Raw genomic sequence first — 15,736 nt, 5'->3', positions numbered from 1 at the left:
TAATGAATGCCAGACTCACCAAGTACCAAACTTTGCTCTGTGAAAATCCCCGTATAACCATTGAAGTTTGTAACACCCTACACCCCACCACCTTGCTGCAGGTATCAGAGAGCCCTGTGGAGACTGATTGTGTAGAAGTGTTGGACTCAATTGACTGTTGCAGACCTGACCTCCGGGACCAGTCTTGGGCATCAGTAGACTGGGAACTGTACGTGGATGGGAGCAGCTTCTTCAACCCCCAAGGAGAGAGAGGTGCAGGGTATGCAGTGGTAACCCTGGACACTGTTGGTGAAGCCAGATTGTTGGCCCAGGCCACTTCAGCCCAGAAAGCTGAACTCATTGCTTTCATTCGGGCCTTAGAACTCAGTGAGGGTGAGACTGTCAGCATTTACACTGATTCTCGGTATGTCTTTTTAACGCTTCAAGTGCATGGAGCGTGATGGAAAGAAAAGGGTCTATTGAACTCTGGGGGAAAAGACAGAAAATATCAACAAGAAGTATTGCAATGATTAGAAGCAGTATGGAAACCCCACAAGGTGGCAGTTATGGATTGCAGAGGACACCAGCAAGCTTCCACCTTGCTGGGTTTGGGGAATCCCCACGCTGACTCAGAGGCTCGAAAAGCAGCATCTGCCCCTTTCCAGGCCTCAGTCACAGCTCCTCTGCTCCCTCAAGCACCTGATCTTGGACCTGCTTATGCTAAACAAGAAAAGGACTTTCTCCAGGTAGAGGGAAGGACAAGTGATGGAGGAAGGATGGAGTCAGTTACCAGATGGGAGAGTAGCTGTGCCACAGCTGCGAGGAGCTGCAGTTGTACTGGCACCCATCTATGTCAGGAGTCACTGCAAAAAGTTGTTAGGCCGGTATTTCTACATCTCGCGTTTCTCAGCCCTTGCCAAAAAGGTGAGGCAGCGGTGTGCCACCTGCCGACAGCCTAATGCGAGGCAAGGTGCAGCCGTTCCGCCGGGCATACCAGCTTATGGAGCAGCCCCCTTGGAAGATCTCCAGGTGGACTTCACAGAGATGCCAAAGTGTGGAGGTAAGAAATATTTACTAGTTCTTGGGCCTACCTACTCTGAGTGGGTGGAGGCTTATCCAACACGAACTGAGAAAGCTCGTGAAGAAACCCGTGTGCTTCTTCGAGATCTGATTCCTAGATTGGGACTGTCCTTCCGGATCGGCTCAGATAACGGGCCCGCATTTGTGGCTGACTTGCTACAGAAGACGGCAAAGGTATTGGGGATCACACGGAAACTGCATGCCACCTCCCAGCCTCAGAGTTCTGGAAAGGTGGAGCAGATGAATCGGACCATCAAAAAGAGTATTAATGTCTTCCCCGCGGGATATGTAAAACAACACCACGAGGGGCGTCAAGTCACCTGCTAAATTTGAGAGAATGTTGTCCTCTCCCACCCTCCCCTGGCCCCAGATATTAGAGACAATAACACAGGGGTAATGGACACCCACTGCTTTGTTGGGAGTAATGTCATCCTCTGCCTTTTTGGATATTAGGAACAATATCACACTGTGCGTGTACGCCTGTCGCGAAATTCAATGGAATGTCATCCTGTGCCTCCCTGGATATGACGAACAGTATCACGGGGGATGTACAACTTCTGAGATATTGGGAGTGATCTCATCCTCTCCCCTCTGGAACTTAGGGACAATATCACAGGTGTAGTGTACACCCTCTGTGACGTTGGGACTAATGTCATCCTCCAGCCCCCTGGATATTAAAAACCATATCACAAGGGGCGTGTACACACCCTTCGATATTGGTATGAATACCATCCTCTCCCTCTTTGGATATTCGGTGCAACATTTCAGGTGGGGAATACACCACCTGCAATATTGGAAGTTGTGTTATTTTCTCCCCCACTGGATATTAGAAAGAATATCACGGGGGGTGTCAACAACCCCTGCGATATTGGGAGTCATATCATCGTCTCTCCTCAAGAATATTAAGAACAATATCTTAGGGGTGGGGGTTGTACACCCCCTTTCATATACGATATCATCCTCTTCCCCCCTGGATATTAGGAACAATATGAGGAAGGGATGTACAGACCCTGCAACATTTGCTGTTACGTAATTGTCTCTCCCCTAGATATTAGGAAAAATGTCACTGGGGATGTGAACACCCCTGCGATATTGGGAGTAGTATCATCCTCTCCCCCCTTGCATATAGGGAACAACATCACAGGTGGGGTGTACTGCCTCTGCGATATTGGGGGTCCAATTATCCTCTCTTCCCCTGGATACTAGGAAGGGTATCAGAGGGGGAGGGTGTACATTCCCTGCGATATTCAATGTCACCTTATCCTCTCCCTCCCAGGGTATTCAGAACAATAGGACAGGAGGGGTGTACACACCCTGCGAAATTGAGAGTCATATCATCTTCTTTCGCTCTGGATGTTAGGAACAATATCACAGGGTTGTGTACACCCCCTGCGATATTGGGAGTCATATCATCCTCTCTCCCTGTGGGTATTAGGAAGAGCATCACAGGGCTCTGGAAACCCCCTGCGGTACTGGGAGTAATATCATCCTCTCTCCCTCTGAATATAGGAAGATTTTCACAGGGGTGTGTACAGCCCCTGCGATATTGGGAGTAAGACCATCCTCTCCACCCGGGAAATGACTAACAAAGTCACGGGGGGGTGGACTCCCCCTGCGATATTGGGAGTAATGTCGTTCGCCCGAAACCTGGATGTTAGCAACGAGATCACAGAGGGGGTGTACACACCCTGCGACATTGGAAGTAATAGGATCCTCCCCCACCTGGATATGGGGAAAGATATCACAGCGCGGGTATACATTTCCTACGCTGTTGGGAGTAATATCATTCTTTTCCTTTCTGGATATTAGGAAGAATATCCCAGGGGTGCTGTACAATTATTTCAGTATTGGGAGTTCTATCATCCTCTATTTTCCTGGATATTGGGCCCAATAACACAAAAAGGTGTACAACCCCTGCGATATTGGGAGTAATAGCATACTCTCCTTCCATGGATGTTAGAAAACAATATCATCAGGGCTGAACACCCCCTGCGATAATGGGAGTCATATTGACTATTTCACAGGCCATTTGGAGCAATATCACAGGGGGTGTTTACAAACAGGGGTGGTGTACACCCCCTGGGATATTGGGAGTAACATCATTCTCTCCACTACGTATATTAAGAACAATATCCCAGCGGGAGGTGGTACACCCCCAGTGATATTGCGAATAATGTCATCCTCTCCTTCCCTGGATATTAGGAACAATATCACAAGGGGGTGTACACCTTCTGTGATATTGGAAGCAATATCATCCTCTCCCTCGCTGGATATTAGAAAAAAATATCACTCACGGTGTACACCCACTGTGATATTAGGAAGAATATTACAGGGTGTACACCCGCTCTGACTTTAGGAGAAATAGCTCCCTCAAATGTCACAAATAATGCCACAGGGTATACAGTGATACCTCCCTAGGATATTACAAATACTATCACAGGGTGTACACCCACTGTGATAATAGGAGTAATACATCCTAAGGATACTACCAAGAATATCAGAGGGCTGTACACCCACTATGACATCAGGAGTGATATCTCCCTAGGATATTACGAGTAACATCACAGAATGTACACCTATGGTGTGCACCCACGGTGATATTAGGTGTAATATCAACCCAGGACATAACCAATAAGACCACAGGGAGTACATACATGATGTACACCCACGGTGATGTTATGAGAACTCTCTCCCAAGGATAATACGAATAACATCGCAGAGTGGACACACATGGTGTACACGCTCTGTGATGTTGGGGATAATAACTCCCTAGGATATGATGAATAATACAACAGGGTGTAGAGAAACTGTGATATTAGAGGTAATATCTCTCTAGGATATTATGAATAATATCACAGGGTGTACACCCACTGTGATACTGGGAGCAATATCTCTCTAGGATAGTACAAATAATACCACAGAGTGTACACCCACTGTGATATTAGGGGTAATATCTTCCTAGTAGATAACAAATGACATCGCAGTTCATACACCCACTTTGATATTAGCTGTAATATTTTTCAAAGTTGTTACAAATAAGATCACAGGGTGTACAAACATGGTGTACACTCACTGTGATATCAGGAGTCATATCTGTGTAATGTATTATGAATAATATCACAGGGTGTACCTCCACTGTATTATTAGGAGGAATATCTCTGTAGCATTTTACAATTAAGATCACAGGGTGTAGAGCCACCGTGATATTAGGAGCAATATCTTTCTAGAATATTACAAATAATATCACAGGGTGTACGCCCACTCTACTGTCAGGAGCAATATCTCCCTAGGATATCAAAAATCCTATCACAGGGTGTCCAATCTCTGCCTTCCATGTTCTAAGGGATTCTCCTGCTTCAGCCTCCCGAGTAGCTAGGGTTACCCGCCACCACGCCTGGGTAAACTTTTTATTTTCACTGGAGGCGGGGTTTCACCACATTGGCCAGGCTGGTCTGGCACTCCTGACCTCAGGTGATCCATCAGCCTCGGCCACCCAAAGTGCTGGGATTACAGGTGTGAGCCATGGTGCAGGCCAAGAGTTACAGATTCAATTCATTTGGAAACACAGCTCCCATTTTTGAGTGTGCATGTACTTTTATGAAGAAATGATGTCAGAAAACCGAAGGATGATAATAAATATGACAAGTAACAGGCATGTGAAAAGGTCTTCCGATTGAGAACTATAAGGTTCGATTTCATTTTCAGATAATGGGGTCCTAGCTCTCGTGTCGTCCTTTTACATGTTCTACATCAATGGAAGTTGCAGCACGGTGTCAGAGTAAAGTAGAGTGTATTTCACGGCTTCTTAATTTCTTTCAATTAGACTGAGATCTTTTTCTGAAAGAGAGAAGGACATTTTCATTGCATTGTATTTTTTCTGAAAAGAGTAGGCCGTATTTTACTGAGATCATGGATTTGGTATATATGATGTTTTGGTCTTCGAATATTCTTCAGTGGATTTTCTCTAAAGTAGTATGTTCAGAAAGCCTCGTATAGCTAAAAAGTAAATCAAGTAAAAATTCTGAGATTTTTGGAATTGTCACAACTGAGAAACATTGCTGGCAGTGTATGGTCCGCAAGTGTCAAGATGTTCCTTGTGAATTGCTTGCATCCAACATTAAGGGCTGGTTTTTATCTTTTATTTTGCAATCCTCTTTCCTTCTCAAGGTGTCCAAGACACACAGAGCCACGGAATCTCACAGGTGTCTGAGAATTCCTCCTCCTTGGACTCTCAGAGGATCCAGAACTGCAGCCCATCCTCGCTTTGCTGTCCCTGTCCCTGTCCATGTATCTGGTCACGGTGCTGAGGAACCTGCTCAGCATCCCGGCTGTCAGATCTGACTCCCCCCTCCACACCCCCATGTACTTCTTCCTCTCCAACCTGTGCTGGGCTGACATCGGTTTCACCTCGGCCACGGTTCCCAAGATGATTGTGGACATGCAGTCGCATAGCAGAGTCATCTCTCACGCAGGCTGCCTGACACAGATGTCTTTCTTGGTCCTTTTTGCATGTATAGAAGGCATGCTCCTGACTGTGATGGCCTATGATGGCTTTGTAGCCATCTTTCGCCCTCTGCACTACCCAGTTATCGTGAATCCTCACCTCTGTGTCTTCTACATTTTGGTGTCCTTTTTCCTTAGCCTGTTGGATTCCCAGCTACACCGTTGGATTGTGTTACAACTCGCCATCATCAAGAATGTGGAATTCTCTCATTTTGTCTGTGACCCCTCTCAACTTCTCAAACTTGCCTGTTCTGACAGCGTCATCAATAGCATATTCATATATTTCGATAGTACGTTTGGTTTTCTTCCCATTTCAGGGATCTTTTTGTCTTACTATAAAATCGTCCCCTCCATTCTAAGGATGTCATCGTTAGATGGGAAGTATAAAGCTTTCTCCACCTGTGGCTCTCACCTAGCAGTTGTTTGCTGATTTGATGGAACAGGCATTGGCATATACCTGGCTTCAACTGTGTCACCACCCCCCAGGAATGGTGTGGTGGCATCAGTGATGTGCGCTGTGATCACCCCCATGCTGAACCTTTTCATCTGCAGCCTGAGAAACAGGGACATACAAAGTGCCCTGCGGAGGCTGCGCAGCAGAACAGTGGAATCTCATGATCTGTTCCATCCTTTTTCTTGTGTGGGTGAGAAAGGGCAACCGCATTAAATCTCTACATCTGCAAATCCTGCCCCTTAGTCACATTATTTTTGTGGCTTGATGGCTTTTATTCCTCTCCGCATTTCCTTTGTGAATATTGCTTTCTTCGTTATGCCTTTAACTGGAATGGGTGAGGATTCTGGGATCTTTGCTTTAGCAGAAACCTCATGACAGGATCCTCTATACCTAGGCGGCCTCTTTTAATTTCTGAGCAATAACCCTGTCATCCAGGTGGAATCACAACCATCTTTTTATATACACGAAGTCGTCACTTCGTTTTGGAATTCCCTGAAAACTGACTTTATGGAAACAATGTACAGGAGGTCCTCGAACACTACTTATTGTTCAAAGTTGTGTACTTATACTGTTGATGAAAAATAAGTGGTTTCACTATATATAATTTTGCTTCAAGGTGAAGTTTCCAAGAGACTTTCAAAGATGTTAAGTGAGGACATACTGTACATCAAATTCATATCCTCTTCCACAGTTCATGTGGAATTTCTTTATAAACTGCTTCTAGAGAATCTATTTAGGCAGGTTCTGTGGAGAGATCCATGTCGCCGTTCCTCAATCTTGGCTTTGAGTCAAATCACCTGGGGAGCTTACAGATTATGAGGCCTGGGTCTCAATACCTGAGATTCTGATTTCCTTGCACCTGTGTATGTGGATTTTTTTTTTCTTTTAAAGCACCAGCGGTGGTTCCAATGACGAAGTTTTTAGAGGCATCAAGCTCCAATGAGTTAGAACGGAAATTAATTGTAATATGATTTCTTCAAATATTGTCTTCAAATGCATTGTCCATCAACACCATTACAAATGTTTATTATGCTGTTTTTTCTTACCATTTCGCATTTTCTATTTCTTTCTTTTCCTTTTTTCTTTTGAGTCAGAGTTTCACTCTTGTTGCCCAGGCTGGGGTTCAATGGCATGATCTCGGCTCACTGCAACCTCTGCCTCCCGTATTCAAGCAATTCTCCTCTCTCAGCCTTCCAAGTAGCCGGGATTACAGGCATGCGCTAACATGCCTGGCTATTTTTTTTTTTTTGTATTGTTAATAGAGACAGTGTTTCTCCATTTTGGTCAGGCTGGTCTTGAACTCCCGACCTCAGGTGATCCGCCCGCTTCCGCCTCCCAAAGTGCTGGGATTACAGGCATGAGCGACCGCGCCCAGCCACCACTTAGCATTTACATTTTCCATTTGTTGAAGTTACAGATTTATACACTCATCAATTGCTGCTTTGTTATACACTTGCATATACATAAGATGGGAAATAGAAAAGAATAAAATAGGCACAGTATCCCTGAAGTTTCACATTCCGAGTCTTTAAAAATATGTGCTCTTTAGAAATTTGTTTCAATGAAGAAACTGTGGTATACACACCCAATGAAGGATTATTCAGCCTAAAAAGGAAGAAATTCCTCTCTGCTGCAGACAAAATGGATGAGATTGCAGGGCTGTGTATTAAATGAAAGAAGCCAGGCACAGAATGACAAATATTTCACGTCCTCACTTCTATGTAGGAAGAAAAAAGGAAACCTTGGCCAGGTGTGGTGGCTCAGGCCTTTAATCCCAGCACTCTGGGAGGCCGAGTCGCACGGATCACTTGAGTCCAGGAGTTCGAGACCCGCTTGGCCAACATGGTGAAACCCCGTCTTTACGGAAAAAGCAAACAATTAGTTGGGCTTGGTGACGCGTGCCTGTAGTCTCAGCTACTGGGAGGGCTGAGGCCCAAGAAGCGCTTGAACTCGGGAGGCGGAGCTTGCAGTGAGCCCGGATTGTGCCTGTATACTCCAACCTGGGCAACAGAAAGAGACTCCATCCTACACCTACACACAAAAGGAATATGAGTAAGGTGGAAAGTATAAAGGAGGTTAGCAGACGCTACGAAGAAAAGGGGTGGGATGGGGAATGAAGATAAGTGGATAATTGGGTCCCGAAATACAGAAAGATGGAATAAGTGAGTTCTAGTGTTTGATAGTACAGTATGAAAATTTTACTTCACAAGAATTTCTTGCATAATTCCAGATGGTTTGGTAAGAAACTTCCTAACTTTCTCATTATGTTGGTTTTTAAGGTCTTCTCTTTCTGCTCTTGAAATCACGCTGGTTTTTTGTTTTTTGTTTTTTGTTTTGAGATGGAGTTTCGCTCTTGTTGCCCAGGCTGAAGTGTGATGGTGCAATCTTGGCTCACCGGAGCCTCTGCCTCCTGGGTTCAAGCGATTCTCCTGCCTCCACCTCCCAAGTAGCTGAGATTACAGGCATACGCCAGCACGCCCAGCTAATGTTGTATTTCTAGTAGAGACGGGGGTTTCTCCCTGTCGGTCAGGCTGGTCTTCAACTCTTGACCTCAGGTGATCAGCCCGTCTCAACCTCCCAAAGTGTTGGGATTACAGGCGTGAGCGACCTCGCCCGGCCCATGCTGTATCCTTATCTGTTGTCTGTTGTTGTTTGTTTGTTTAGGAGCCCAGAAATAACTTCCCACCTATATGTTCAAATGATTTTTCACATGAGTGCTAAGAAAGCTCATTGGTGGAAAAGCAGCCTTTTCAAGAAATGGTGTTGGAGAAACTTGATTTCCACATGCAGAAGAATGAAGGTGGACGCTAAGTCACACCAGGTGCAAAAATTAACACAAACTGGGTCAAAGACCTCACCCAAAGCGCTAAAAGTATCATACGCCTAAAGGAAATCATTGGCCACGCTTTCATGACATCAGATTGGGCAATGTTCTCTGGAATATGACAACAAAAGCGTAGGCAACAAAAGAAAATTAGATTCCTTGGATTACATCTAAATGACAGACACTTTTGTGCAGCAAAAAACACTGCGAACTGAGTGAAAAGATAACCCACGGATTAGGAAAAATATTTGCAAAGCATATATCTGAAAAGAGGTTGATATCCATCATATATAAAGAACAGCTAGAACTAAACAACAAGAAACCCAAAGCATCCCATCAACAATGGTCAGAAGACTCGAGTAGACGTGTTCCTAAAGAAGATATAGCAATGGCCAATAAGCATCTAAAATGATGTTCAAAATCACTCATCATAGGGAAGCGCAAATCAAACCAAGAATGTGTTACCAAACATTAGGATGGATATGATAAACAAACAAGCATTGGAGAGACTAGAGGGAAGTAGGAATGCTCGCATATGATCGGAGGGAATGTAAAAGCGTGAAGGAATGGGGAAAATAGTATGGCGTCTACTGGAAAAATTAGAAACAGAATGATCAGATGTTTCCGCAGTTGCATTTGTGGGTACATAACAAAAAGAATTAGAAGCCAGGAGTGGAAGACGGATTTGCGTACACCCATATTCATATCAGCATTATTCACAACAGCCAAAATGTGGAAGCAACCCAAGGGTTCGTGGACAGATGAATGAAAAAGCACACTGCAGTTCCTTCATACAATGGAAGACTATTCAGCCTTCAAAAGGCAGGCACTTCTGGCCGTTGGGGTGGCTCACGCCTGTAATCACAGCGTCTTGGAAGACCCAGGTGGGCGGATCACCTGAGGTCAGGAATTCAAGACCAGCCTGGCCATCTTGGTGAAACCCTGTCTCTACTGAAAATGCAAAAAATAAGATGAGCGTGGTGGCCGGTGCCTAGAGACCCAGCTACTCGGGAGGCTGAGGCACAAGAATCGCTGGAACCCGGGAAGCGGAGGTTGCAATGAGCCCAGATTGTGCCACTGCACTCCAGCCTGTGCGACAGAGTAAGACTCCGTGGAAACACAAAACAAAACAAAGTCTAACGAACAAACACAAAACAAACAAACAAACAAAAAACAGAGAGGCACTTCTGACGCAAGCCGCAACATGGATGAACCTTGAAGACATTATCGTCAGTGAAATAAATAAATCCCAAAAGGATAAACAGACCCAGGTTCAGTGGCTCGCACCTGTAACCCCAGCACTTTGGGAGGCTGAGCCAGGCGGATCACTTCAGGTCAGGAGTTCGAGACCAGCCTGGTCAATATGGTGAAAGCTCGTCTCTATTAAAAATACAAAAATTAGCTGGGCGTGGTGGCACACGCCTGTAATCCCAGCTACTCGGGAGACTGAGACACAAGAATTGCTTGAACCCACGATGTGGAGGTTGCAGTGAGGCGACATCATACCACTGCACTCCAGCCGGGGTGACAGAGAAAGACTCTGTCTCCAAAACAAAAAAATTAAACACGTATGATTCCACTTTTCTAGGAACTGTCTAGAGTAGTTAAACTCATCGAGTTGCAAACTAGAAAGGTGGCCCCCAGGGGTGGGCGAGAGAAAGGAGTGGAGAGCTTGGTGAATGGGTGGAATTTCCATTTTGAAAGATAAAACTGTTCCGGAGACGATGGCGGTGATGGTTGCTAAACAATGTGAATGTACTTATTGTCATTAAACTGTAAACTGAAAAACAGTGGAAATTGTAAATGTGTATACTGGCCATTCTATATGAACTAATATATATTTATAATTTTTAATATTTATACGTGGTATATTTTCCGATAATAAAAGATGAAAATTAAAGCAGTTGGATGTTTAAAAAGAAAAGAAAGAAGTGAAGAATACACACCAGCTTTCTCCTGATTAGAGGAAAAGCTCCAAGGCTTCTATGGACACTCACTTTTCTCTTCTTCTTCTTGCAATATTATGAGGAAATCCTTAGAGGTTGGGGAACTTGGGTGACTTTGGCTAATGAGGAGTTCTGTTCCTTGAGTCCCCCAGGTCAGAGAATAGTAAATACTCCATCTGTGCCTCCAGCCCTGCAGTGTGAGGTTGCAGTCCTGTGGGCTCCACTCCCGTCACCTGTTTCAGGGGGCTCATGTCTCACCCTGTCTTCTTGAAAGCCTTGAGGTTGGAGTCTGAGCCTCCATGGTGCACCGAGCAGGGAGGACAGTGGAGCTGTTCTCCATGGTCATGGCCCAGCAGAGGGGAAGGCCAGTTCAGTGAGTGTAGGGAAAAGAAAGAGAGATCAGACTCTTACTGTGTCTATGTAGAAAGGAAAGACATGAGACTCCATTTTGAAAAAGACCTGTACTGTCAACAATTGCTTGCTGAGATGTTGTTAATCTGTAGCTTTGCCCAGTCACTTTGAACCAACCACTTTGACCCAACCTGAAGCTCACAAAAGCATGCATTGTATGAAATCAATGTTCAAGGGATCTAGGGCTGTGCAGGACGTGCCTTGTTAACAAGATGTTTTCAAGCAGTATACTTGGTAAAAGTCATCGCCATTCTCTAGTCTCAATAAACCGGGGCACAATGGACTGTGGAAAGCCACAGGGAGCCCTGCCCTGGAAAGCAGGGTATTGTCCAAGGTTTCTCCCCATGTGATAGTCTGAAAAGTGGCCTCGTGGGATGAGAAAGACCTGACCGTCCCCCAGCCCGACTCCCGTAAAGGGTCTGAGCTGAGATGGATTAGTCAAAGAGGAAAGCCTCTTGCAGTTGAGAGAGAGGAAGGCCGCTGTCTCCTGCCTGCCCCTGGGAACTGAATGTCTCGGTATAAAACCCGAGGGTACATTTGTTCAATTCTGAGATGGGGGAAAAACCGCCCTATGGTGAGAGGTGAGACATGTTTGCAGCAATGTTGCCTTGTTATTCTTTACTCCACTGAGATGTTTGTGTGGAGAGAAACATAAATCTGGCTTACGTACACGTCCAGTCATAGTACCTTCCCTTGAACTTCCTTATAACATAGATTCTATTGCTCACATGTTCTTTGCTGACCATCTGCTTATTATCCCCCTGCCCTCCTGCTACATTCCTTTTTGCTAAAATAATAAAAATAATAATCAATAAAAACTGAGGGAACTCAGAGGCCTGTGCCAATGCAGGTCCTTGGTATGCTGAGCGCCGGTCCCCTCGGCCCACTGTTGTTTCTCCATACTTTTTCTCTCTCTTATTTCTTTTCTCAGTCTCTCATCCCACCCGACTAGAAATAGCCACAGGTGTGGAGAGGCAGGCCACCCCTTCAAGTGAGTGCTGAGCGACGGTTGGGGGCCTTGTTTGTTTCCTCATCCTCAGGACAAACAGGAGAGTGCGGTGGGCAGATGTGAGGACACCAATATGCAACTCTCTGCTCAGCAGACTGTGGAGTTTCTGTTCTTGGTTGTGGTGGGGGTCTCAGAAATCTTATTCAAAATTTTGCTTTCTTCCCCCACTGGTTGTCCTTTTCATAGACATCTCACCCATGATAGCAGGGAATCAGTCCCTCTAAACTATCCCCTAAGAACAACAAAAAGATTATGAAGGTGATGATGAGGATAAAGAGGATGACGACAGACACCATGGCCTCATGAACCCTTACTGAGGGCTTCCTAAAGGCCAGGCTCTGAGCTCTGTGCTCTATGCAGCTTGTTTCATTTCATCTGCATAGTCTCCACGTTATTAGTGCACATTTCATGATTATTTTACAGACTAGAAAAGGTGCAACGGATTTTCATGTAGCTTGTACCAGATCACGAAGTCAAAAAGGGTGAAGTCCAATTTGAACCAGGCAGTCTAAGTCCAGACACATGGCATTTGGCCAGTCCTCTCCCTGCAACCAACCTGCCCTCTCAAATCCTCATCACTCAGGTGGATGCCCCTGCTCACTGTGCCCTTCCCTTTGGGGGTTCCTTGTAGACCACAGCTCGACAAGTGGGTGCCACATTCACTGTGTCAACTATAGAAAGGACAGCTGAGATCACATCGAGGATTCCAGAAAGAATTGGCACAGGATCCTTCGGGACACATCTCTCCCTTGCCCCTGTTCCTGGCTTTCCTTACAGCTCTCGACTTCCTCAAAGGAGTCATCAATTCGGAGTTTGGCTTCCATTCCTATTGAGGATGCTGGAAAGTGTTTCAAAAATGCTCCTCCGGTATGCCTGTGGTTAAGACCTCTGAGATCTGCTTAAAACTTCTTGAAGCTGGGCGCGATGGCTCACGCGTGTAATCCCAGCCCTTTGGGAGGCTGAGGCATGCGAATCACAAGGTCAGAAGTTTGATACCAGCCTCGCCAACATGGTGAAACCCTGTCTGTACTAAAAATACAAAAAAAAAAAAAAAAATTAGCCAGGCATGGTGGCGTACGCCTGTAATCCCAGCGACTGGGGAGGCTGAGACAGGAGACTTCTTTGAAGCCGGGAGACAGAGGTTGCAGTGAACCGAGATCACGCCACTGCACTCCAGCCTGGGCAACAGAGCAAGACTCTGCCTCAAATAAATAAATAAATAAAAATTACGAAAAAAAGTGCTTGGATGGGCTTGGCAAACTTTAGCCATTAGCTCACGTACCACTTTGGAAGGGCATACCTTCAGTCACTTCACCCTTTAATCCCTTTGCTCAAGACTAAAGTTCTGAGAGGAAGTCTAATAGGCTGAGTTGTGTCCATGTGGGTAGTGCAGGAAAGGATGCAGCGGGAGGCGGCTCCAGGGACGTCTTTGGCTTCCATCATGGGGGTGCAGCCGCCTGGATTATCCACCCTAAGAAATCTGGACAAAGGAAAATGAGGTTCTCTGAGGAAGGAAACATAGAGCCCAGGGAGCTAACCAAGAGACAAATAGTCATCCTGTCTTGTCATTTTCTTTTACACATGTGTGTGCATTATCTTACACTTATCACTTTGTTTTCTTTCTCTCCTTTAATTGCACCCTGCTGCCAAAAGTTAAAATAAAATGAAAGTATTGAGATAGCTCAGTAACTGACTTTTGGTCAATTGCCTTTTCATATAGTGAACAGCTGCCCAAAAGATTGTCTCTCTCACTGTGCAAATTTGCAAGCGTTTGCATGATCACTCCCAATCCCCCAACACAGGGCTGTGTTACAGCACAATTTAGTTCAGTGTTTTGCTCTCTGCAACAGGGAGGTTCTCATCCATTACAGGTTTCAGTAAAAACAGGGGTACCATAAGCAACCACCTCTTTCCTCAACGATGTGATGAAAGCAAAAGCCAAGTATCTTCATGTATCCAACTTAAAAATAAAAAAGTTACGCCCGTGGGCTGCAGTTGGAGCTATGGCGGCGGCAGCTGTCACTGGGCCTAGCCCGGGCTGTGGACCTGGGGACTCCCCAGAAGGGCCCGAGGGGGAGGCTCACGGAACGTCGGCGCAAGGCGCACAGGATGCTAAAGCTTTACAACGGCCTCTCGAAAGGGGAGGCGGTGGGACTCCCCACGGGGACCGACCCCCTGGACCCCACTGATCTGAACGGGGCGCACTTCGACCCGGAAGTTTACCTAGACAAGCTTCCTAGAGAGTGCCCTCTGGTCCAGCTGATAGACAGTGAGACGGACATGGTGCAGCAGATCCGGGCTCTAGACAGCGACATGCAAACCCTGGTCTATGAGAACTACGATAAGTTCATCCCAGCCACAGAAATTGACAAACAGCATAAAACTGTATGAGGAATTGCAGGAGACCCAGAATTTCCGAAATAACCTTATAAAAGAAGAATAAAGTTGGAAGACTCACACAAAAAAATACATATATTTATATATATTATATATATATAAAGATGTGTTTTCGTTCAGTTGTAAATGTTTAGTAATTACTATTGTGATTTTTCATTTAACTCATGAAAGGATATTTTAAATTTTCCAAATGTATGCTTGTGTTTAGCTATCTTCTTGCTGTTGACTTCTAATTTTGTTGCATTATGGTCAGGAAAATGTGGTCTGGACAATGTCAATCGTATAATGGATTTTGTTGAGACTTCTTTATGGCCTAATATGTGGCCAGTTGTTGTTGTTGTTGTTGTTTTTTGCAAACTTGCCACATGTGGTTAAAAGGAATGTGGATTATTTGTGTTTTTTTGAAGAGTTTTTATTTTTAAATAGATAAGGTTCTCAGTATAATTGAAATCTAGCTTCAATTAACAATAGGCTAGATCTCTCAAACCTTAGCATGTTGGTCAGTGTAACAATAGACTGCTGCTGAGATGGATAAACCCTGAACTCTCAGTGGGTTGGCACCCATAGCATAGTCTTGTGCAGGGCAGGGGTTCTCCTTGGGGGTCCTTGTCCAACAGTGATTCAGAGATTCTGGAGCTTTCCATCTTTTAATTCTGCCATCTCAGAGTTTTTCACTTGTAGCCATATGGATAGGAAGAGAGGGAACATAGCTCACACTTGCCTTTGATAACCTTGGCCCAGAAGTGATTTCTTACATTCCTATTGGTGGAAATGCAGTCACATGGTTCCAAACTAACTGCAAGTGAGGCTGGGAAATATAGTCTTTCTGCGTGTAGAGGAAGAGGAATGGTGTGAACACAGCATTGTCTTTGACACACTAAGCATGGGCTGAAGAGTTCTTACTCTCATAGGCGGTTGTCTGTCCTGTGTAACTTTCCAGTTTTTGCTTAGATAGTTTCAGGCAATGTTGTTTGGTGCATTCAGCTTGATGATTATTATGTCCTCTTGGCAAAGTAGTCAAGATTCCCATCAGTTTGAATGAAAGTGTTTTACAGATAGGTCAGGAAATGTTAATACTTTAAAAGGCCCTTCTATTCCTCCACTCTACAGATAAGAACAACAGAATCCTAGAG

General features: G+C 45.1%; 1 pseudogene; it reads left to right on the top strand.

Annotated features, from left to right (window-relative positions):
* Positions 1-2,688: 2,688 nt before the first annotated feature.
* LOC134756538 (olfactory receptor 7E24-like) lies at positions 2,689-14,597 on the top strand (annotated as a pseudogene).
* The last annotated feature ends 1,139 nt before the right edge of the window (positions 14,598-15,736 follow it).

This window comes from Gorilla gorilla, chromosome 10 (genome assembly GCF_029281585.2).
Source record: "Gorilla gorilla gorilla isolate KB3781 chromosome 10, NHGRI_mGorGor1-v2.1_pri, whole genome shotgun sequence".
Taxonomy (NCBI): domain Eukaryota; kingdom Metazoa; phylum Chordata; class Mammalia; order Primates; family Hominidae; genus Gorilla; species Gorilla gorilla.
This window is presented reverse-complemented; position numbering and strand designations above follow the sequence as displayed.